This window comes from Crocuta crocuta, unplaced genomic scaffold (genome assembly GCF_008692635.1).
Source record: "Crocuta crocuta isolate KB4526 unplaced genomic scaffold, BGI_CrCroc_1.0 scaffold147, whole genome shotgun sequence".
NCBI lineage: Eukaryota > Metazoa > Chordata > Mammalia > Carnivora > Hyaenidae > Crocuta > Crocuta crocuta.
The window spans coordinates 10,336,855-10,363,124 of NW_027532594.1; the positions used below are offsets into that span (position 1 = coordinate 10,336,855).

The 26,270-nt window shown below is 35.3% G+C and overlaps 1 protein-coding gene across 2 annotated transcripts in view; it reads left to right on the plus strand.

The window, feature by feature from the left end:
• LOC144244695 (uncharacterized) overlaps nucleotides 1–26,270 on the plus strand; it is an 87,942-nt gene that overhangs the window by 56,868 nt on the left and 4,804 nt on the right. The window contains exon 8 of one of the 2 annotated variants that reach the window (XR_013339025.1): nucleotides 24,943–25,002. The exons of the other annotated variant lie outside the window; for it this stretch is intronic. The gene's annotated coding sequence lies outside the window, so the exon portion shown is untranslated. Of the gene's footprint in view, nucleotides 1–24,942; nucleotides 25,003–26,270 lie in introns of those variants that run through there. 2 annotated transcript variants of the gene reach the window in all.

Here is a 26,270-nt window from a genome sequence, read left to right on the forward strand (position 1 = left end):
TTTCATCAATATGACATTTTATTAGTCATTCAGTCTTTACAAAACAAATATCGGGGCCCGGTTTACCTGTTGTAATGCTGCCACAGTCCTTTCCTTTCAATCCTTCCGTTTAAATCATACATTTAAATAAAGTTGGTAGAAACAGTGGGACTTCTATGCCTGGTTCCACAAATCTGTTCGCCCTTGATGGGGCTTGTGAATTGTGTGGAAATGTTTTGCTACTGTAAAACCAGGTGGTGCAATTAAATGCATAAATTGATGCAAACCAGAGGGGCTTTTGCTGGTGCAATGTTTTTTAAAGCAAAGTTGCAATTATAATCTTATAAACTAATAAAATCGGGGCACAGAGCTGCTAATGTATCTCAATGTGACTTCAGGAAGAACAGATTTTTTTTTAAAGATATACCATGGCTGGTAGCATTTTTCTCCAAGAAAAGAAAAACACTAGAGAAAACTATCTTAGAAATTTAGAAACAATTACATATTAAGGTTTAGCAAATTTTTTATAAAATAGAGTTACTGATGTAGAAGAAAAAAGATTTTGTTTTGTGTGTACTATAGTTGTTGAAAAGATCACCGCTTTATAGGCGAATGGGCACTACTTGAAATGTCAAAAGCTCTTAACTCACCGTGAGGAAGAACTTATTAATTCTTCACAGTGTGGAAGATTATTTTACACAATTGATATATTCTAAAAAATAAATATCTTAACATTGATCGTTTTTTCAATTTTGTACACTGTAATTATAAATATGGCTCTTTTTAGTGAAAAAGCTAACACAAATTTTATTTAAGGATGGCAAAATATCTTTAGATATTTTTAAGCTGGAGGAATTGTTCTAATAAAATATTTACAAACCAAGTTATTTTCTGCACTAAACATAGATATTGCAGATGCTTAGAAACTAGTATTTGACAGAGATGTGGGAAGAGAGACAACTCCCTCTTCTATAAAAACATACAAGAATGTACTTGTAAAAAGTGTTTAAAGGGGCGCCTGGGTGGCTCAGTTGGTTAAGCATCCGATTTCGGCTCAGGTCATGATCTATCGGTTTGTGGGTTTGAGCCCTGTGTCAGGCTCTGTGCTGACTGCCAGCTCAGAGCCTGGAGCCTGCTTCAGATTCTGTGTCTCCCTCTCTCTCTGACCCTCCCCTACTCACACCGTCTCTCACTCTCTCTAAGAAATAAATAAAACATTAAAAAAATTTAAAAAGGTGTTTAAAAACATCCTGATGGCCTCAAATGGCCATTACCCAGTAGACCTCGTGATGAGAATGAAGTCCACAGAAATGCAATCATTGTACTTGCAATTAACAAGAGTTCTGCAACAAGGGAAAGTCAGAAAGGAACTTTTCCTCTAACGGGACTGGAATAGACCCCTTGCAGTAGCCTCTTGCACAAAGATTAAGATATATGCCTAAATACGAATCTGAATGCAGAGTTAAACTGCAGCACCTGTCTTTTCTACCACTTCCAACCCTCCCCCAAGATATTTTAATCTGGAGCTAGATGTCAGCAAGTATGTGTACTATCTCTGTGAGATTATGATAAATGAAAAAGAGGATGGACTAAGGAAAGCCAAAAGGGACCTCAAGCAAAATTATATACATATAAAAAATCATAAGAAAAATGATAAAAACCAAGTTAGCTAAGGAAGTAACGTTACTTTAGCAATGTATTCAACACTAGGCTGCTTATAAGCTTATCTAATGGGCAACTATCTGCTGTGATAAAAATGTGACACTGACAAGCTATTCAAGAAGGCACAGCCTAAATGTTCTGTACATTTGATAAGCAATTTCTGGTAAACAACTTGTTGGTAGGTAATATTTCTTTGTATCATCTATAGAATATAGACAACACTGAGGCTGCTTCTTCAATTTTAAACAAAATTCCAAGCAACATAACATAACATTTGGTTTAGAGATTATTTCTTATCTGAAAAACAAGACCATGCTATCTGAAAGCTCTTCACACAGTTAACATTGTTTCTGATGGTGTCACTAAGGATGTTAATCACAATGCATACTCTTGTCTGGCTAATCCCAGCCATCAGTGAACCATCATGTCTCCATGACCATCATACTATCTTGGTTATGGTGGATGACTTCCAAAAAGTCCAGCACACCATTGGTTCACTGGGCCCTCTTTACCAGCTACGTCCAAAAGTGGCATTGCCGGAAACTTTATTTCTCTAGAGTAGAGCTTGTTTCAACTGGAAGTTAAAGTTCTCTTGATACATAATCATGAGCAGCACTGTCTTTGACATTCCTAATGTGTGACAACCTATTTTTTGAGCATACCTCTCAGGACAGTACTTGGCACATCTACTCTTTTCCTCTCTTCACTTTCATTGTCATGACAATCACCTACTTTCTCTCTTACAGTACCATCCTCCAGAAGTCCTTTGCCACATTTTTCAGGCTGCCTTGAATGCTTTCCTGGCTTTGAATCATTGCACTTGGTTTAAAATTCATATATTATAATATTTGTTTTTAAGTGATTTGAAACAGGCTGGTTGGGATTATCGTCATGCAGGACAATCCTGGCATGAGCAAAGGACAAGATGTTTTTATTTCTATTTTTGACTTGATATTTTTGCCTCTGGTTTTCTTTTCAGCGAAAAAGAAATTTAGACTTTTAGATCAATTTTAGACTTTTAAGATCAATTTTAGCATCATTGATTCTTGCTCAACTTCTTGTTTAGCTCTCTCTGCTATTCAGCTAATTCTCTTAGTCTTCTAACCCAGCATTCTATTCAGAAGCCTTGATACAAGTTGTTTGAGTCTCCTTGATTTGTAGTTCTGAATCCAGTATTTCCACCATAGGATCCTCTCGGTAATGCTCCTCAAAATCTGTCAAATAATTAAACCATGCATCTCCTTCAACAGCATTTTTCAGTTGCAACAGTGAATCACGACATGGGGTATTTGAATTTGTCGTTGTTGCTCTGTTCTTTGTTAACACCAGTGAAGATGGAAAGGACAAACTCCAGGTTTGCTCTTCAGCTGTCACTCTTTTGTACATGGAAGTTGTCATGTTTGGCTTTCTCTGCCCCCTTTCCAGAGCTTTGCCCATGTAACTACCTCTTAGAGGTAGTAGAATTTTGTAGAATCTACAAAATTCAACTGAGATTACAGTTGAATAGCATCTCCATTATTTTCTGTTAATTGCTCATAATGTTCCATGCAATACTGCAATACAGCCCACGTTGCAGATTCTTTCCTTCACAGAGGTCATTACAGTGAATCTTAATATGTATAACAGGTAAATTTCTTCTGATGGAAGGAGTTAACTTCAATTGTGCATTGTCTGTGAATTGCCATTAAGTTCTCTTGCCAACAGTAGATTTTCTGTGACTGCAGCAGTGATATTTGGGTAAGCCTATCTCTGTGATGTCCTGTTCCTCCTACTCTTCTGCTCTCTGAGAGTTCTGCTATTTTCCCATGATCTATTTGGCGGATTCACACCAGGCAGACCTAAGGGAGACCCCCCTCAGGGCCAGGTAAGAATGAGGCAGAGCCAGCAGCTACACACCTTCCACTCCAGGCCTGAGAATTCTGGAACTGCTGTGGCCACATCTGCAAACCAGGTGTGTTCTCACATCGTCTGTTAGTTTTAATTATATTAGCCATGAAAATTGACCTATCATAGCAGTAATATCACCTTTTTTACTTCTTTATGTTTGAAATAGTATTTTCTAAAAATAAAACATTGCAATTACTTCTTTAAAAAGTATTCATCACTTCTGATAGAAACCCCCATTTAACATATGAATTAATTGCACAAAATAGTTCACGGCTAACAGTGCAGGGTATTTCAGACAGAGTCTCTTTTTCAGACATCTCCTCCTATTAAACAACTTTAAAAGCCTGTTCTTAGTTAACTCAGTAATAATCTATCATACCTACTATGTACCAGGCATGTGTTAGCAACATGAGATAAAGCCGAGAACACAATATCCAAAGTTACTGTCTTCTGGGAACTTACAATCCATGTGGTGTGGAGAGACAGAAAATAAGAAATCAGTTAGTAAAATGTAAACTCTATCACTGTCAAGAATTGTGAAGTGTATGAGATTTTATTCAACTTGTAAGCTAATAAATTAGCCTGCTGCGGTTTTATGGATGTTGCTGGAAAACATGAGACTCCTGGGTCAGAGGCCAAAGGACTTTATTACCCAAAGCACTAATAACATCCAGGGTCTCATCATTTTCTTTTGCTGGTTCTCTGAGCCCCATTTACATGGGGCTTTCTTCATACAGAAATGAAGACGGGGCACTGACATACACAAAGTGTTGGATTACCAGAAAGGAACCTTTAGCTTTGGAAATCAGAATCTTTTATAATGAGCAGTAAGCACGCCTGACTTTGCTGCAGAGTGCAAAGACAGACTACCTCTGTCTTCCAAGATTGCTATGTAAGCATCATTGAAAAGGTAGTACAGAACAAAAATGATAATTTTTTTCTGCTTTCAAGATGTGCAGAAACACAATGGACAGATTCATGGATAATTGTTATATAACTACCAGATGCTGTAATGTAATGCAAATGTTATAAAGAAAAAACTTTAAGCAGTAAGTGTAGTGGGAAGTAGGATATTTGCAGTTTTGGAAAGTGTAGTCAGGGATGGCCTCATTGAAAAAATATTTCAACTGAAGCCTGAAGAGACTGAGGGGTGAGGGAAACAGAAGCTATAAAGATGTAATAAATTATGGTACAAACGTGAACCCATATGGAGCTAATGAATTCTGTCCATTATTTTAGAAATACTAATATGAAAAACTGGTACCAGATGTGAATGGATGTAATATAGAATTGTTAAAAGATAGGGGTGACTGGGTGGCTGAGATGGTTGAGTGTCTGACTTCGGCTCAAATCATGTCTCACGGTTGGTGACTTCAAGCCCTGCACTGGGATCTCTGCTGTCAATGTGGACTTTGCTTCGGATCCCCTGTCTCTCTCCCTGCCCCTCAATTGTTAAAAGAAAACAAGGTCTCTTTTTTTAAGTTGAAAGTTTATACCTTTTCACTAATTTCTCGCTATTTCTTCCACCACATATCCCTCCCCTCACAATCACTTTTCTACTCGGTTTCTATGAGTGTGACTTTTTAAATTTTTATTTATTTTTATTCTTTATGTTATACATATAGTGATACTATAGCATTTGTCTTCTTCTTCTTCTTCTTCTTCTTTTTTTTTTTTTTTTTTTTTTTTTTTTTGGTCTGTCTTATTTCACTTAGCATTATCCCCTTAGGTTCATCCATTTCAGCTTAAATGTCAGAACTTTCTTCTTTCTTCATGGATGAATAATATTCCAATGTGTATGTATACTACACCTTTATCTAGTCATCTGCTGATAAACACTTAGATTGTCTGCATATCTTGGCTATTGTGAATAATATTGCAATGAACATAGGAGTTCACACATCTCTTTGAGATCCTATTTTCATTTCCTTTAAATAAATACAAAGAAGTGTAATTGCTAGACCATATGGTAGTTTTATTTTTAATCTTTTAAGGGACCTCCATACTATTTTCCATGTTGGCTGCACCAATTTACATTCCCACCAACAGTGCACTGGGGTTCCCTTTTCTCAACATTCTCACCAACACTTATCTCTAGTCTTTTGATGAAACTATTCTGACAAGTGTGAGGAGCCACATCATTGTGGTTTTGCTCTGCATGTCTCTGATGGTCAGTGATGTCAATGATCTTTTCATGTATCTATTGGCCATCTGCATACAATCTTTGGAAAAATGTCTCTTTAGTTCATCCATCCATTTTTTAAATCAAATTGTGTTTTTCTGTCAATTGGATGAATTATTTATTTTATGAATAATAATCTTTTATTGAGTATACGGTTTACAAATACTTTCTCCCATTCTGCAATTTGCCTTTTTATTTTGTTGCTGATTTCCTTTACTGTGCAGAGAAGTTTTAGTTTGATGTAGTCCCACTTGTTTATTTTTGCTTTTGTTCCTTTTTTGGGAGGGGTATTAAATAAAAAAAAATCACTGTCAAGATTGATGTTTAAAAGTCTATGTTTCTTCTAAAAGTTTTATGGTTTCAGGGGTTATAGTCAAGAATTTTCAAGTTTTAACTGAAAGGTAGTTGACGATTACATGCAAGTTTCTAATCCATTCTGAGTTGATTTTTGTAAAGTTGCATTTTGTAAATAGAAATTTAATTTTTCTCTGGGCACCTGGATTGCTTAGTCGGTTAAGCATGGTACTGTTCATATTGGCTCAGGTCATGATCTCACAGTAGTGAGGTTGAGATCTGTGTGGGGCTATGCACTGAGCATGGAGGCTGCTTGAAATTATTCCTCTCCCCCTTGCTCTATCTCTCCCCACTCCTTCTCTCTCTCTCTCTCTCTCAATAAATTAAAAGAAAGAAAAATGTACACTTTTAAAGTTGTATTTTGTAATTAGAAAAGAAGGTCATTTTAATTACTCCTCAAACTAATTTTTGTAGTAAAGTAACAATTGCTATAATTTTTGAAAAGCAAACATTGGTATTAAAACAAGTTTGATATGCTAACATTGGCATTGTACTTGCCCAAATTTGACTTAAATTTGGGAATATCTTTAATGAGAAAGATGTAGTATAGGAATGGAGAATCAATGATAGAAACTAATAGAGACAATTTTAATCAATATTTTTTCCAAGGACTTTGACAAAAACAATTTAAAACAAAAAATTCACTGAAAATAAATAAACTTATTTAATAAGCACAGGTAAATAAATTTGGGGGATAAGAACAAATGTATAGTCAGTGAAAGATTCATAACTTAAAGGACTATTAAAAATTATAATAATAATAGAAGGATTTAAAAATGACAAAGGCTTTAACTCAGGAAACTATAATTAGAAAAATAATATTAAGTTACAAAATAAATTAATTACATATATTAAAAAACATAACTGATTCTTTGAAGTGATATTAAGTTATATTACAAGTTATGCACACACACATAAACACAAACCCCAAATATCAATTTTAAAAATTAGACTAAAAACTCCCAAATAAACATTAACCATTGAAATTTATAAATATTTTCAAATACTAATGGCTGCACTTGAGTAGTGTTCATTCTAGGGATACAAAGGTACCTCAACATAAAAAAATCTAAGGCCAGATTTAGCTATATTGATCATAAAAAAGAGGAACATCTCTAAGATTATTTTAATAGTTGTTGAAACATAATTTGATCAAATTTAATAGTGCATGATAAAACTAGTAATAGACCTGAAATTACTTATTTAGCGGAAAACGGCCAATTTCTGTGAATCTATTCATAATCTTTATGTACCTCTCTTGGTTTGAATATTCATACTTTTGGTGCACAGATATTAATGTGTTAATTACTGGATGCTACCCTGAACTCCACTAATATAATATAATATATGTATACTATATTAATTTTCTAAAATAGGAACATTCTTGGGGTGCCTCAGTGGCTTTATAGGTTGAGCATTTGACTTTGGCTCAGGTTATTATCTCATGGCTGATGACTTTGAGCCCCAGATCGGGCTCACTGCTGTCAATGCAGAGCCACTTCAGATCTTCTGTCTCCTTCTCTCTCTGTCCCTCCCCTGCTCATGCTTTCTCTTTTTCTCTCAAAAATAAACACAAAATAATAATAATAAAAAAATATGAACATTCTAGATCCTAATATACATCTTGACTAAGGGAGTTTTGATGAAGAGGTTTTGTCTTATATTAATGGTCAATTTGTGTGTGTGCACGTGCGTGTGTGTGTTGCATCATAATATACATTAAAAAGAACAAAGAAAAGCAATGAATATTCAATCAATTAATATACCTTTGTAATCATTATACAAGTCAGGATATAGATCAAGTCTAGTACTCAGGAATACACTTTCATGGCTTCTCCCAATCACTACCATTACTCAATGTTCACATAGGTTAGCATTGCCAATTTGGGTAATTTATAACTGCATACATTTTGAAGTGTGCAATTACAAATCGTGTAATATTCTGTAGTTGACATCCTTCATTCAACATTATGTTTGTGAATTTTATCATGGTTATTGTATGCAGCTATATTTCATTCATTCTTTTTGCTGAATAGTGTAATATTATATAAATATAGCATGTTTATGTATTCATTCTGCTGCAAATGGACTTTTGCTTTGATTCTTGTTTGAGACTGGTGGATTTTTTTTCTTTTATGTGTATTGCTTGATTTGTCAAAAAAGCTAACATGCTGTTCTTTGGTAAAAAAAAGTGTCAAGTTATAGTATTAACCTCACAGCAGATACTTCTGAGTAAAAAGGTAATGGTGTTGATCTTCTCCAAATATGTATGACACTCAACACCAGAACCAAAGTAGCTAAGGAAACTAAAGGAGTAAAGAAGGGGAAGTTAAATTAATCTAACTCTAACAATTCCACAATAGAAGATCAAAATAACAAATAATATTAGTACTTTCTTTCTGTATGTCAAGGGCAGTACTGCATATAGCATATTTTATCTTCTTTTATGTCTTCCCCCTGTCTATCAATATTGATATAATCCCTGCCTGTGACAGTATGCATGCCCTGTTGACCTCATCCATGGCCCTTAGTTTCCTATAACATAACAGTGGTCCTTGCTTCTAATACCCCTAGAAGAAACTGGGCATTTAAAATCCAGCTCCAATGGAGAAAGCAACGAAGCTGAAGACACCAAGTGGACACTGGACAAAAGAAAGAAGGATCTTTCCCTTATTATGGATTCCATAGATGTACATGATCTTCTGTTAATAATTAGATAAATGATAGATAGGTAATGGGCTGAATATTTTGTTCCTTCCAAAGCTTATAAATGTAAATTAGAATATTTGGGGTGAGAGGCTACTATCTGTATATTTACAAATGGACTAAAGACAAAACATCTTTCTTGGAAAGTTTCTGATAGATAATTAAAGACTATCAATACGAGAGCTACAATGACAAAGGAAGGCCATAGAAAGAAATATTCAATAGAATATGACTTTTTGTTCTATTTTTCCTAAAGTGATTAAGAAATATTCCACTTTTCCAGCTTACTAAGATGGGTTTTCCTTTAGCAGATATACATTCCAGTCATTTTATGCAACTTTTCCATTGATCAAGTAATTTGACTATATATGGATAAATGTACTGTACGTGTGCTAGTTTTGTGCCAAAACTGATATGGCACATATAATTAATTGATTGATCTTGATTTCAGGGAAGCTACCATTTCAAGTAGTATAATGTTCTTCTAAACTTTAGAAGCATGTATTGCCAAGGACTGCAAAATCCTGAAAAACAATTAAAATGTAAACTAAACAATAATGGTGCTATTTATTAAGGGCATAATTTGGTAACAATTAAAAACCAGGAAAAGAAAACCTCATGCCTTACCAATTTATGTTAAATTAACTATTTATGTAAGATTTAGTTTGAGACAAAGAGTAGTTAACTCGCATGATCAAAACAAATTATCAATAAAAATAGCTAATGTTGCAGTTTTTACCAATTTTGTCATATGCCCAGGAGATCCATGCTTTTAAAGTTTAAAAAAGGACACTCTTCTCATAGGAAAAATTCAGTGGTCCCATGTCTTCTTGTGAGTTAAACACATTTGTCAACTTGAAACTTTCTTATTTTTTTTCTTTTGATAGGTATTGATTGATATTTATGAAGCATAGGTATAAAAATATTAGTAGAGCATTTAAGTTCCCTGTGAGGATAATGTTTCATATATAATATATGGAGACATTGGAGTATAATTTTAAAGAGCAAAAACAAGGATTTTACTAAGACATAGTCTTGCTGAGTTTTGTTTTGTTTTGTTTTTCATTAAAAAATAGTCAACATCAGTTTAACAAGGTTGACTTCTGATATAGAAATAATATGATCCAAAGGATAATTTTGGTGGGTCAGAAGTCATGAGACTCTTGTAATATTTTTCCTTTAAGACCCCAATGCACATACTTATTTCAATTTCAAAAATCATCAATGACAATCTTTGTATGACAGGAATCTTCAAATAAGGTAACTTTACTTGAAAATATTTGGTTATACAGTTATCCACTAGAGGCATTCTAGTTATAGTTGAGACAGTTTTTTGAATGAACTCATTTCATAATCCATTTGTTTGAGGAGAAATGTATAAGAAATATCCATAAGTACTATCTATGTTTCCATTGTTTGTGCAGTGGAGAAAATCAACACAGCAAATGTCAAGGTGGTTTTGCCATAGTAGATTTTGGGATTTAAAAGAAACAAAAGCAATAACCTTGCAGTAGTCACAGAAATGTTGTAATACCTAGGGGCGCCTGGGTGGTTTAGTCAGTTAAGCGTCAGACTTTCGCTTAGGTCATGATCTCGCGGTTCGTGGGTTCAAGCCCCGCGTCGGGCTCTGTGCTGCCTGCCAGCTCAGAACCTGGAGCCTGTTTCAGTCTGTGACTCCCTCTCTCTCTGACTCTCCCCTGCTCACACTGTCTCTCTCTCTCCTAGAAATAAATAAAAATATATAAAAAAAAGAAAAGAAATGTTGTAATACCTATAATCATTAAAATTTGTCTCATCAATCAAAATAAAACAGTTGAATCAATAATTGTTAGATGTGATGTATAATGATGTGGCCCCAGGAATTTGGGAAGCCAACAGAAAGTAAGCCTACTTGCTGGGAGCCACACCAGCCTCTCTGGATGGCAGTCACAGTAAGGAAATGGTAGTGTTTGCACAGCTCCTGCCATGAGAAATAAAAAACTGGTATCTCTTTTTGCTACTACTGGCTAATGTTGGAAATAAGTCTGCTAGTATTGACCAAGCCTCACAATATTCCAGATCAGACCCATATTCCCCACACAGATTGCTCATAAGGAAAAGCATATTCCCTTTTCAAATGATTCTTCAGATGAAAGCACTGTGGATGATTGTCAAAAGGGTCTTCCAAGGGGCTTGCAGATCCCAAACTTACATAATAAAGGGGGCTAAGAACACAAGAGTTACAATGGAGTCTGGCCCTGAGACAAAGAGCCTAATTTAGACTTAAGGACAGATATCCACCCCCACCCAATTGTTTCTGCTTGGAGCCCCGGCCCCCCAAGGCATTTGTGAGTGACTTATTCTGGCTTTGAATATGCTGATTGCTCCCTGTGAAGGGACCTATTGAGGAACTTCTTTTTTTGTGATTATGGGAGCAAAGGTGTTTTTGAAAGACCTGTTTTTCTTAATATTCCTTAAACAAGCTATTGACCCCTGCTCACAAAGAAGTAACTTTACCCTTTTTATGCTAAAAACATTGTCCTGTATGCTAAAGATACCTTCCTTCCCCATTGGGTAAGCATCTAAATTACCTACCTCAATCACTATTGATAAAGGTTAGGTAGAGTCCTCTACAAATCTATGTTCTGGGAAATTCTTACATATCAAATAAGTTTGTCATCAGAAATCATTGTCTAAGGCAAATGCCACTTCTGTGCCATCCCCCAAACACTTAATTATAAAATAAAGTTGAGCCCCAGTCAGAGCAGAGATGCCTGCCTGGTGACCAGAGAGACTCTAGGGGCTCTCTCACCCCTCCCTTGCCGACACCGTCCTTCCTTCAGGGACCCCTGGACCCGGCCTGAGCCGGCCTCTGAAACCTACTGTTTTTGTTATTGTTTTGGTGGTGAAAAATTCAAAAACAGAAAGCTTTGCATCTGGTATCTAGGGAAGCAGTAGGAAATGAGTCGTGATTCTTACAGGTCACAGGGAGTTTCTTTGGCTGTGTACATCCTTGAGATTTGGATAAACTAAGATTTTAATCACCTTTCTGCTAACATTTCTAAAAAGAAAAAGTAGACTAAAGTCAAAACCGTTGACTCTAAGAAAAGTCATTAATATTCATGATAGTCCATATACTTAAGGAGAAAACCCTTATGCTGAGAGTGTTTTCCCCTGGAACCAAGGGTAAGAGATTCGGTTTTACCAGTAAGTCAGTGAACAATACATAGATCTCTTTTTCTCTCTGTTTCTCTCTCTCTCTCTCTCTCTCTCTCTCTCTCTCGCTCTCACTCTCTCTCTCTATTTCTATGTGTGTGTGTGTGTGTGTGTGTATGTTAAGAACTGTGTTATACGAAATGTCCAGAATAAATATATAGAGACAGAAAGTAGATCAATAGTTTACTTATTACTGGAGGGAACATGGGTAGGAGCTGCTAATGGTACCAGGTGTCTTTTCAGAGTGATGAAAATATTCCAAAATTAGGTTATAGTGATAGTTGCAGAAATCTGTAACTACAGTTCAAATAAGTTGTATGCAATAATTGTATCTAAATAAACCTTTATTTAAAAAAAAAGCACAGACACATAAATACAAGGCAACATTTTTATTTTTAAACTCAAAAGACAGAAGATTATGGGGCACCTGCGTGGCTTAGTCGGTTGAGCGTCTGACTTTAGCTTAGGTCATTATCTAGCGGTTCGTGGGTTTGAGCCCCACGTCGAGCTCTGTGCTGACTGCCAGCTCAGAGCCTGGAGCCTGTTTCAGTCTGTGACTCCCTCTCTCTCTGACCCTCCCCTGCTCACGCTGTCTCTCTCTCTCTCTCTCTCCTGGAAATAAATAAAAAAATATTAAAAAAAAAAAAAAAGACAGAAGATTATATTGCAAGGTATGTAATTAGAGCTAACATGACATGTGGGGAAAAAAAGAATGATGGTAACTACGTAGGGCCCTGAGCTAGGCATCTCGGAAGTTATTGAGCGAGAAATGAAGCATAGATTGTAATACTGACTTTCATTTTTTTTAATTCATTCAACAAATTATTGAGAGTTATCTATGCGAAAGATTCTGAGAATACAACAGAGAATAAAATCTAAACATTCTCCAAAGTGGAAAAAAGAGATTATACTGTATTTTCACACATAAACACTGTATAGCGTTTGCAGAGCATGGCATTTACTATGAAAGAAAATCACAGGTAGTTAGGAAAGCATAAGTTAGAGGAAATTATTTAGATTCAAAGGAAAGAATGTCAAATAGTTATAGGTAGTTTAAACATTGGATCAACAGTGGTGACAAATGCAAACTTAAGGTTATCCATTGATTTTAACTTGGAAAATGATTTGTACCTCTGTCCCAGTTATATTTCTGCTAACAGACTTTTAAGGTTTCCATTAATTTTAATAAAATAATATGAGCAAAATGTNCTGACAACTCTGAGCCTGGAGCCTGCTTCAGATTTTGTGTTTCCCTTTCTCTCTGCCCTTCTTCTGCTCATTCTCTGTCTCTCTCTCTCTAGACATTAGAGACAGACATTAGATATCTCTCTAAAATAAACATTAAAATTTTTTTAAAAATAATAAAATATAAAATAAAATAATAAAATGAATTGTGTAACTTATATTGCATTATGAATGAACGGACATGGCAACCTACCAAAGATGTCAATACCACCATAAGAACTCTTAAGTGTTTGTTAACTGAACTATAATATATTAATATAGAATATTTAGAGTATTAATATATAAATTATACACACACATGTATCTATAAGTAATATATTTAGTCATCAATATTTATATGTTGTATAGCAGTAGAGCTAGGGCAGATAAAGGACGTCTTGTTATCTCTCTACTTTGTGTTTATATACCATATACTGTCATCATCACCTTGCACAACATTATCTGTATCTTACATTGAGCTCTTTATACATGTTTTACACTATCTGTACACTTGTCTATTATTCTCAATTTCAAATTCTATCACACCAGTTAATTTAAAAAGAGTTTAAGTACTTTCTACAAGAATACTGGCCATGAATATAATCACTGTAAATGTTCTAATTCATTCTTTTTTCTTGTAGTTTATATACTGAAGATTAAAGTTTTAAAGCATGATATGCAAATATATGCAAACATGCAAATTGGCTATTTCGTTTTCATCTAACACTCAAGCAAAACAACAACAAAGCTTAGAAATGTAACATAGTAAATAATACCACCAAGGAATGTTAAACCATTTGGGATATCTGGAAAGGTAGTTGTTTTTAACTAACTTGAATTAATATTAGTGTTATGTTGTCTATTTAACTTTTTAAAGAAATCAGCAATATATTATTCTATTTAGTTTAAGTAAACTGACACTTAGAAATGTCTTGCTCATTATCAGCCACTGTTCAATGATTGAATTATTATTAGGATAACCTCAATATGATAGTCTCAAATAAATGTTTTGATTACTCATCACTGTATTCAACTGAACAGTAGTTATCAACTTTTTTTGTTTTTTGGAATTCCTTAGGTGCCTAAAATATATGAGAACTTCAGAAAGTTTTGGATATATATATCCATATTAATTTATAATTGATAAACACACTGTAGACATTACAACTAAAATAATTAAAATATTAATTCATTTAAAATTTAAAGTAAGGCTATTGCTATTAATATAAATACATTATTTTATTAAAAGTTATATTTCCCAAAAGCAATAGTGAGAAGAGCCTTTATATACATTTTTCAAATACTCTTTAATGTCTGACTTTATAGAAAATAACTTGAGTCCCATTTCTGCTTTTGCAGTCATCCCATCGTGAAACATTGCATTACTTGTATGCAAAAACAATCCAGTCTCATGAAGATATGTAGGTAGAAAAGGGAGGAGATTTTGATAAGGTTTTCAGATAATTATGGATATTTTTTCATTGACACTATACCAAAATTTGACAAGTGATGTGAAAACTGAAACCATGCCAGTGAAGCATTTTAAACTTTTTTTAAAAAATGTTTTATTTATTTCTAGGAGAGAGAGAGAGAGACAGCGTGAGCAGGGGAGGATCAGAGAGAGAGAGGGAGTCACAGACTGAAACAGGCTCCAGGCTCTGAGCTGGCAGTCAGCACAGAGCTCGACGTGGGGCTCAAACCCACGAACCGCTAGATAATGACCTAAGCAAAAGTCGGACGCTTAACCGACTAAGCCACCCAGGCGCCCCTAGTGGAGCATTTTATACCATTACAGTGAAATCCACTGATCCCTCTTGCACTCTGAAAGGATCATTCACCCATTCATGATTGTATAACATCATCCATTGGCCATTTGGAAAATATTGGTTCACTTACTTATGCAATCTTCTAAGTTTTAACACATCTCATTATACATTATCATCTGTGAGTTAACATCAGCACCTACACCCATCTCATCAGAAAAGGCTTTCAAGATTGACAAGTTGTTGAGATGATACCAGGGGGTACAATTTCCAAAAGTCTAATTTTCGCTTGAAATCTCAAATTTCATCTTGGCAATAAATATTGCCAGTTATTTTCTTTGAAATTTCAGTTGACTTCGTTCGCCTTTAAGAAAACATCTGCCAAATACCTACATCTGAATAACCATAGCTTTTGAATTTTTCTTTCAAATAAAAATAGTGGTCCAAGAGAAAAGCAACCAGTTCACCACCTGAGACAATCATGCAAGCGTTTTTCCTGGCGACGACCCCTGGGCTTTGGCAGCAGCAGTGGCATAGCTTGTGTACTCCCATTTCGTCAGACCCTAGGCTGTGACAATTAGTAAATTTAAAGGTAGACATTTGATGAAATTAATAATTTTGCCACTTCCCTAAGGACTTGCTTTAGTGTAACTGGATTTTGTTTTTCTTGTGAGTGCCCAGTTGGGAAGAATATCCTGATTACTTGTATAGGTGCATGCACCATGACACTATGGTGTTGGTATTTTTACCTACCATTGCTTTTGCTCCATCATTCCAAATGCCAACACAGTGAAAACGGTAAATGATGCTTTAGGATTATTATTAAATTAGTCCTGAGCTCTTAGATTTCTTGAAAGGGTCTCAAGGACCCTCTGGCACTTGCAAGCCACACACTTTGAGAACAGCAGATACAGAGAAGAAAGTAATGTCAGTATTTACCAATCAAAAGAAAATATCTCAAAAACACTTTGCCAACTGAGAACTAAGATGGGGAGGGTAGCCAATGGAGGAAAATAGTGTTTCAGTGCCTAGAAATGAGGCTACCCTTGTCAATAAAGGGAAAGGGCTACAGCCACTTTCTCCAACAAGCACCACTCCCTCTGCCGCCTCAGTCATTCCAGGAGCTTTGTTGGTTGTAACTCTACATGCATGTTGCATCAGTCTGATAAAATCATCCAGAAACAGAGAAGTGGATAGGCTTTCCATGGTAAATTCCTCCTGCAATTAACTTTATTTATTTCTTATTCTTTCCCGTAAAGAGGAGAATCTTAAGCCTGCCGCACAGACATGTTGCAAAGACTAACTAAATAACAAAATATGTAAGATATTTTGTGTTCCTTAGAAAAAGGATTATTTTACTATAGTTCCATCACTCTCTGATGTATGAAATTCAAATTCAGACAACTAGTCAGTTCAGCTTTCTTCTGACACCAAGGTCACCACTTAAGGGAAGGGTCTTCTAACATGCAAATGATATTGTTCTGAATTCAAATAGTAGAGGGCCCAAAACTACAGTCAGGAGGGTAGCAAATTGACCTTAAAGGTAGATTATTCCTTCCAAAAGTATTACCTGGGTCTAAGAGTATGTGATTTGTATTAGATTTGTCTTCCTCAGGAAGAAGGAAAAACACTGAACTCTTATCCAACTGTCATAGCATTAAACATTATCTAGTTCTCTATGCCCACATATAAACATAGAAATGTGCCCAGAATGTTCCAGTTAACATTCAGTTATATCCCTATTAATTGGAAATTGATAGGATATAGCTTCTTCACAAAATAAAGAGACAACTATGAAAACAAGTAACAACTGGATTAAAGGGTGATGATGCTCTCATTTTTCTAAAATTTTAATTTGACGTTTGAGTCAATACTGTCTCCACATAATTTAAATTTCAGACGACATATAAGCATAGTCAGTCAAAACTCCCTCTCCAATCCTATCCCCAACCACCTACTTCCTCCAAGAAGCAGACAGTATTGGAATGGATTAGAAAAATGACAGTTTCAACATTTTCCCCTGTTGATATTTTTCATATGCCATGTGTATAAGAGAGATTTTGCTGATTTTCAAAAATGCAGGTGCATAGCTTTTCCAAATTAAGCAAAATATCATACTCCAACCTAGTAGCTGTTTAAAAATATTGCATCTTGATAATATTTGTAAAAAGAAACATATTTGGCAATTGCAAGTTGAAATTAATGGAGCAACTGAAATGCCCATTTGTCAATAAGATTAGAAAAATCTTGCTCTGACTTACGATTTTTTAAAATAAGCATTCTTATAAAATTTTTAAATTTCATTTTAGAGAATTGTGGAAGCAGCTAAATCAATTTTGGTAATTTTGTGACATAGTTCTTTAAAGGTTACCTTTGTTTTAGTTCCATGTCAGATGCTATTGCAAATTCTATAGAACCAAGAAAAGTCCTTCAAATTTAGTGTCCTGAAGAAGCACATTATTACTCGTGAATGGATATTTGATACTGCTTAATCCATTTACTATAGAAGGTAATGCACTGAAAAACATTCACAGCATTTAAAAAAAATTTCATGGACAAATCACTTTGTACCACACAACAAAATAAATTAGCATACTTAGAGTCTTCTTAACTTTGATTTACTTCCATGAGACATAAAGGGCCCACATGTATAGATTTTTTTTCAGGTTGAATGACCATTTAACAACCAATAAGTAAAATGCTAGTTGTACTTCATTTGTTTACTTAAGAAAACAGGACATTTCTGCTGTTCTTCCCTTCTAAATGCAGCAAGTAAATGGAACATGAAAGCAAGGGAAACATTTGAGCTACAACTATGACCAAACAAGACTAGATCTGATAGCTGTGAATGTAATTGCAACTGTTCTAAAAGGGCTTGGAATCAGACTTCATTAAGAACTTTTCCTTCACATTTGCATCTACTTGGATGGACCAGGAGAGTATTATGCTAAGCAAAATTAGTCAGTCAGAGAAAGACAAATATCATATGACTTCACTCATGAGAAATTTAAGATACAAAACAGATGAACATAAGGAAGGGTAGCAAAAATAAAATAAAAACAGGGAGGGTGACAAAACATAAGAGACTTAAATATAAAGAACAAACAGAGGGTTTCTGAAGGGCTTGTGGAGAGGGATGGGCTAAATGGGTAAAGGACATTAAGAAAGGTACTCCTGAAATCATTGTTGCACCATATACTAACTAACTTGGATGTAAATGAAAACTGAAATAAATTATAAAATAAGAAAAAAGAAAAGAATAAAAGAAACTGGGTTATAGAAAAAAGTATATTTGAAAATAAAAGTGTGAAGGAATTGGGGAAAAACACTTTTCCTTCAGCATAACTTTACTGTAGAATACCAAAGCAGCAAAAGTAACACTATATCCTCGGCACCCAACACGATTTCATCTTTTTCTACATAATTTGGTCTATGATTTAATTTTTTTTAAGTGGGGATATTTAAAATTATTTCAGGGGTGCTCGAATGGTACAGCTGATTAAGTGTCTGACTCTTGATTTTGGCTCAAGTCATGATCTCAGAGTTGTGAGACTGAGCCCTTCATTGGAGCTCATTTGTTTTCCTTTGAATCCATTCACCTATTGCATTAATGTTGTATATGTAATTGTGTTTTTTGTCAAATGCACCAATTCTCACGAGTACACCATTCTAAATTCAAGTACATGACAAACTTGATGTTAATAATTTTTTTTCTATCCATAAAACATGTTCAAATTTTAATTCATTGGTTTGGTAACATATACCAATTTGAAAATAAAACCGTTAAGTTAATAATTGTCTTACTCAACAATTTCTCTCACTCTTGCTTGAGTCCATGGACCCAAGAGTTTTCTAACTGCTGTAGATTATAAAGTATCATTTTAATAGTGATTCTGATGGAAATATGTCAATGTCCCTATTCAAATTATGAAAACTGGAGAGTTTGGAAGTATCTCTATGATACAGCTTCTTATTGTATAGGCTACCCTAGCTTCAGTGTAGGAATTTTGAGTTGAAAAGTAGTCATTTCAGTGTCCTCTGGGCTGAAGTCCTCTGCTATAATGACACCCAGAGTGACACTCAAAGCCCAAAATGACATTCCAGTTTTGGGATACAAGTTACATTGGTATAGAGTTTCAGAAGAAAAAAACTTCTTGTTGGGGTTGTGGTTAACCACAAGAAACCTCAGTGCAATCATTAAACTATAAGTGTACTTTGGGGACATCGTGGATGTACAACTGTGGAATTATCCTTCTTAGGAGTAAAGATGTGCTTGTTGTCTCTGACACAGAAACTGTTATTATAAAAACAGTAATAAAAGAGGCTGGGTTTCTTTCCTTTTGAAAACTTATCTTGCTCATCTGTGTTCTGTACTTGGGAATGCATGCAATAGCCACAAAGGCTAAGGAAATCATTACTGTTCTGGCTAGATAATAACTAACAGCCATCACTAGTCACTAGTCCTGCCAACCTCGTCACCACCACGATAATCTAGTAAATGCCAGGCATTGTGATAGATCATTTAATATGTAATATCATGTTATCTTTCTAGCAAATCAAAAGGTAGACCTTGCCTCCAGATTACAGATTATAAAAAACTGATATTTCCATGGGTATATCCGTCAGTCCTTATGGAAGGGACTATTTACAGAGTATTGGGCAGGGTGAGGGGAACTAATTAGGGAGAATTCAACACCAGGCAGGTGCAATAACAGGAGGTCCTCATACCCTATACCTACAAGGGAAGGGGAGGGAATGTGGTTGAATCTAGTGAGTACTAGAACCTAAGAAGACATACCCATACCAGTAGGTGTCGCAATTGAGGAGTAGCCACTGTCAGAATTGCTGTGAGGGGAAACAAATACCCAACAGTTTTGCTTCTTTCATTCTCAGGCTCTATTTCATGCCTTTCATTGGCTAACTCTACCCAGCAACCTGAGAGCAGGGCAGCCTGGTGTGGCAAACCTTGGAGCTCAGGCTCCGGGAGCACAGAGAAGGGTGGGAAGGGGGCAAATGGAATAATCACCAGGGATGGCTCCCCAGTGTGGAAGTAAGTGGCATAGCTGGAATTCAAGGAAAGTTTTTTCTTCCTCCAAAAGCCATGCTCTTAACCTTCATATGCATTTAAAGGTCTACTAGATTAGACCTTAATTGAGACAGAGGTCTAGCAAAAAACTTAGAAGGGAAAACCAAAACTAAATGTTCCTTCTGCTTTCTCATTCTAAGAAGTGAGGACATTTACCGTGTTTAAAACTTTTTTTTTCCTTTGAAGAGGCTGCAATGACAACAATGATAATGATAATTAGAATGAGAGATGGCTCCTGGCATTTAGAATTTTGTAAACATCACAGCTATATTTTACCTCATGCAGATCAAATTTAGATTTCTTAAATTAAAAAAGAAAACATCTCAGCTAAACGTGCCTTACAGGAAAGAGCTGTTGATTCACACTTGCTGAGTAAAACAGCTGATATTAGGGCCCCCTGTGGTTCGGGAGGGAACAGTGTGATGCGTGGGGAAAGCCATGTGAACTGCCCATGAATTCTGACAGCTAAATGCTTAGTTTTTACATACAAATTGCTCTCAAAGTGCTGCTATATCAATGAGTGTTTGTTTTTATTTGTATATCTCTACAAATTCATTGTCCATATTTTACTAGATCTCCAATCACACAGACAATACCCTTTTATTCTGACTTCTTCTTATATAATATTAAAGACATATTTCTGATTTTATTATTCCTGACAGAATATGTTCTCTATAAGTTAAGCAAATTTATTCATTCAATTAGTACTAATTGGCCACCTACCTTGGGCCAGACATTGTTGTAAGCACTAGTAGTCTAATAATAAGGAAATCAATCATAGATCTCCATTCTCATTCTAGTGGGGAGACAAACAATAATAAGATGCATACATAAAATATATAGTACATCTTACTGTGATTAAATGATAAGGGACAAGATCAAATAGACCAAAATAGGAAAGAGGGATTACAAGTGTCAAGGGTAAGGTATTTCCATTGCTCAGTACTATTTAGGCGAAAAAAACAAAACAAAATTGTAATTGTGTAATGACTGTGATCAAGGTATATTTTTTTAATTTTCTTTTCATTTTTATTTATTTATTTTATTTATTTTCTAAAAAGTTATTTTTTAATGTTTACTTTTTATTTTTGTGTGAGAGAGAGACTGAGAGACAGAGGATGAGTGGGGGAAGAGTAGAGAGAGTGACACAGAACTCAAAGCAGGCTCTAGGCTCTGAGCTGTCAGCACAGAGCCCGACATGGGGCTCGAACTCAGGAACTGCAAGATCATTATCGGAGCCAAAGTCAGACACTTAACCAACTGAGTCACCCAGGCACCCATTATTTTATTTATTTTAGAGAATGTGTGAGCAGGGGAGAGGGGCAGAGGGAAAGAGAGAGAATAAGCAGGCTCTATGCTCAGTGCAGAGCCTGATCGGGGCTCTATCCCAAGACCTGGGATCATAACCTGAGCAGAAATAAAGAGTCAGGTGCTTAACCTGACTGAGCTATCCAGGAGCCCTTGACTGATCTAGATCTTAGCACCTGTATTTTCTAGGTATTATCTAATGCAAAGTTACCTTTCCTAATCCATCCTTTATTAGAAATTTGAGTCTGAAGACATTATGGATATAATGCCAATGCTTATTTTTCTCCTGAGCAATTTTTCTCCTCCTCTTCCTTCTTTTTCTTCTTTTTTAGATTAATTTCTTTCGTAATATTTTTTATGCCACTATGGTATTTAAAATGTACATGTTGTGGAAACAAATCTATAGCAGTTATACACGTTAGCAAAGTTAGACTAACTTTTTTATTTTTTTAAACTAAAATAGTGTTATATACAACAACCAGTATTTCATTTTATGCCATCTTATTTATTTTAGGATGAGAGTTTAACTTATATTTTGGAAATCAACACTTCTATTCTCTTCCCTTTTTGGCACAGTTGCTATTATTCTCAACTAGAGTAGAGACAAATGAATAAATATTCCACTAATTAAATGAAATGCTAAAACAATAACTCCAATCAAGATTTATATGAATGATTTTAGATAACTGAGAAAAAAAGATTAAGAACATTATGCTTCCCAAATTTACTGGCAAACCCATATCACATGTGTAAAAATGTTCACTTTACTGCTTTTTAATAAATTTTCTTTAGACATATTGTAAAACCAATGTCTATATTGGATCTTGAACTGGAGTGATTTTATTTATTTATTTTTAATTTTTTAATGTTTATTTATTATCGAGAGAGAGAGAGAGAGACAGAACACGAGCAAGGGAGAGACAGAAAGAGAGGGAGACACAGAATTTGAAGCAGGGTCCAGGCTCTGAGCTGTCAGCACAGAGCTTGATGTGGGGCTAAGACTCACAAATCATGAGATCATGACCTGAGCTGACATCGGAAGCCTAGCCAACTGAGCCACCCAGGCTCCCTGAACTGGAGTGATTTTAAACAGTGACCCCTCTGACTAATAAATTACATGCTTATGGAAACTGTTAGAAAAGAAAGCATGAAAGCATTATTAGACAACTCTAGTGTAATGTCTATGAGTAAATAATTCATTTGTGGAAAGATCTGCATACCAGTCTAACTTTTGATACTTACCACCTGAGTTTCCCTAGATAAGCAAAGTAATTTATCAAGTCTATTTTATCATCATAAAATGAGAGTAAGGCTACCCGACCAAAGTTTGTTAATATTAAATAAGATAATGCATATAAATTACTAAATACAAGTTTTGGTTTATATTAAGTGTCTAATGAGTATTACCTCTCTTCATGATTATCTGAATTGGTGAGGGACATAGCATTTTGCTGGTATTCATCTCAGTGTTCCCAGGAAAATGAAGTTTGAAATCAGTGCTTTCTGCACAAATATAAATTCTGTGTCAATCATATTTGGAATCATAGGCAGAAAGCAGATTTGTGAGAAATGTAATTCTCAAAGGGTTTATGCAAAATTGCAGAAAATCTATACTATAAATAATTTCAGCATTTCTTCTCTTGAAAAAGAAATGTAAATCTCATAGGAACGCAAACTCCCCCCTTTTTAGCCAATGCTCAGAAAGAATCATATCCAAATACTAACTGCCAAGTACAGTAGTTATATGCAATTAAGTTTCAGGATACTAGAACTAAATGATTAATGCAGGTGTAATATAACCTCTATGCCTCACATGGTACACTTAAATAAATTCAATGACAGCTGGCTAAACAGTGCTTATAGCAAAGGAGAATAAACACCAAAGAGAGACCTGGGAGAGAAGACACTGAATCAGTAGCATTTGGCACAGGGACAGGACCTACGAAGGCAGGAATTAGCAAATCAGGACTATGGCACTGATTGTGTGTCCAGAGGAAAGATTCACAGAAAACAGATGCATCCAGTACTGAGGAAGGGGAAGTACTGGCTCTGCATGGTCTTTAGATGGGCCTCTCCAGACTGCCTGTGGATTGAAAGTTCCTTTGCTGGTACACACTCAGTCTGGAGGCATAGCAATGACCCGTAGGTTTGAGGAACACACTGGATAACACTGGTTTAATGGCAGTAATGTTTAGAAGGCAGTGGATTTCACATAAATTGTGTTTTCTCCATAAGTTTTTGTATAGGATGATTCCTTCGGAAGCATTTAACTCTTCCATTTGGCTTTTACCAGGACCTTATCTAAACAATTCTAGACACATGGAAATGGATTCTTATAGGAGAGCAACTTAATATAAGCAATTCTGTGTCCTCATGTAAAAAGACATTTTGCAGGTTCAAGTGTTTACCTGGTGGGAAATTTGGTCATGTGAACATTTTAGGAATTAAAAGATTTATGAGTAAATAGCACCTGATGTCCTCAACTTGATAAGATCATGCATTAAAAGGCATGATCACTATTTTTAAGGAAATTTCACTCTTGGGACAGAATGATTGTGACAGGAGTTCTGGCAAAGTATCATTGTCTGGGTAGACTCGATTTTGAGCACAATCTTACAGATGGTGTTTTATTCTGTTTTGTTTTGTTTTTACCTCTTTTAATAGGGAGGTTTCTTTCATTAAATGTGAGATTGTACTTAAAATCTTTACCACTGTCTAATGTAATGACTACACAATATTACTTTCACTTACTGTTAATATATGAAATAACACAAAAATACAAAAGAGAATAAAACTGTGTCAAATTTTATGGTATACACTGGTATTCAAGAAAAAGTAATAAATGGGTAACATGTCTGTGGTGCACACCCTTGTGCCTGTAATGTTCAGTCACTTGGTCTACTGTGTCAAAAAGACAGCCTAAGGGAAATGGACAATTTCACCCCAGCTACCACCTGTATGATTTCTGGATCATTCCTGAGTTTCTATAGTGGGTTGAGCAGCATGAGAATCAAGTTCAGATACTCCTCTTAATTTCCAAAGGGAGGAATGAAATATTCAGCCATATCCATTCTCCTCCATCTCTTCCAAGTCTTTACTCCTGGTGAGGATAGTATCTGCTGTGTAAGGACCTTTTTCCATGAATCTAATGCATCCTCAAGAGTATGTGCTACCCCACAGAGAAGGTTCTCATAGATACCCAGGCATCTGCTGGGCTGCTTTTGAGTGCTTATTCTCTTTCCATTTCTGGTATTTCCATTCTCTTTGGGCTCTCCTTCTCTAACTCATCCTTTGGCATATTTGTTTTAGTTTGTGTCTAAACTGTATTTAATCTTGGCATCCCTTGGGGCACCTAGGTGGCTCAGTTGGTTAAGTGTCTGACTTTGACTTGGGTCATGATCTCATGGTCTGTGAATCTGAGCCCCTTACAGAGCTTTGTGCTGACAGTTCAGAGCTTGGAGCCAGCTTTAGATTCTGTATCTCCCTCCCTCTTAGCCCCTCCCCTACTCACAACTCTGTCTCTCTCTCTCTCTCTCTCAAAAATAAATAAACATTAAAAAAAATTTTTTTTTAACTAACCCTGGCATCCCTTTCAGGATTGCATTTGTAGGTGCCTTGGATCATTACCTACAGATTGCCTGACTATGGCTGCCTTCTGAACCCCACCTCTCTGAAGGAGAAGAATCAGATAGTGAGGATGTAAGAAATGTTTTCCAATGTACTATCGTGAAAGGAATTTGATTTGTTTTTAGCTACAACTGAAATCTTGAGAATGCCTCTCACTTCATGATTCTATTATAAGTTTTTAGTTGCTCCTATAATAATAAAAACTAAAGTACTACAGATCTTCTAATTAAGATGTTTCAATAATTGTGGTATCCTATATAAAGAACTTTCATGGTACAAAGTTGCTTACAATGTGAAAAACAGGTTCTATAATGATTAATTTGAGGTAGTTAAATAATATTTAGCAGTAAGAATTCTGCTTTACTGTTAGACAGTGAATGACCTTGGGGAAACCAGCCTAATGTACATGTTTTTTCACAAGTTACTGTATTTCCCAAAGTACCAAGGTCTCTTGTTTGAAGAACAGTCTATAAATGCATGGATGATAAGTTCTCTCGGACTGTTTGCAGATCAGAAAAATTTGGTACAGAAGAGCAAATCAAGATGGATTTAATGTGTGGAAAAATTAGCCACAATTTCTACTGTAGGCAAAAGGTGAAAACATTAAGTACATTATAAAGAATACATTTTGAAATTTAAAATTTAGTTCTCAATAATAAAGGAAGTGTATTTATTATAAATTCTTTTTACTTTAGATATTAAAGGACAGAGGTAAAGACCTTCCTAATAAGTGTGAACCTTCTGAAGTGTGAAACACAGTAGAGGAATGATTTGTTGTGTAATATAATTGAATCATTGGAATATAGAAGCAATTTATACCATCTTACCAGGCTGTTAGATATTTACCCAGCTTCTCCACTAGACAAATAACTATTATAATAACAATTTCAGAGCTGAATCTCAAAGATTTCATAATCTTTGTTTTTTGTTTTTGTTTGTTTGTTTTTTGTTCTTGTTTTTGTTTCTGCTTGGCTCTATTTATCTCCTGCCCATTAAGATACCTCATCAAAACAAACAAATAAATAACCAGAGAGAAGGGCTAAAGCAACAAGGGAATTGAGCAATCATCAAATGCTTACTATTGAATATAAATTTGAGAGGAAACATACACATGTATTTTTCTGTTCTTGTTCAAGAGGCAATGTAACATGATGATTATGAATTCAGGCTTTCGAGCCAAATTCCCAGGAATGGAATTCCAGTTTTGCCATTTACTAGCTCCATGACCTAAAGCAAGTTGCTTACTACTGTCTGTCTCAGTTTCCTCATCTGTGAAATAGGTTAAACTGTTGAATGT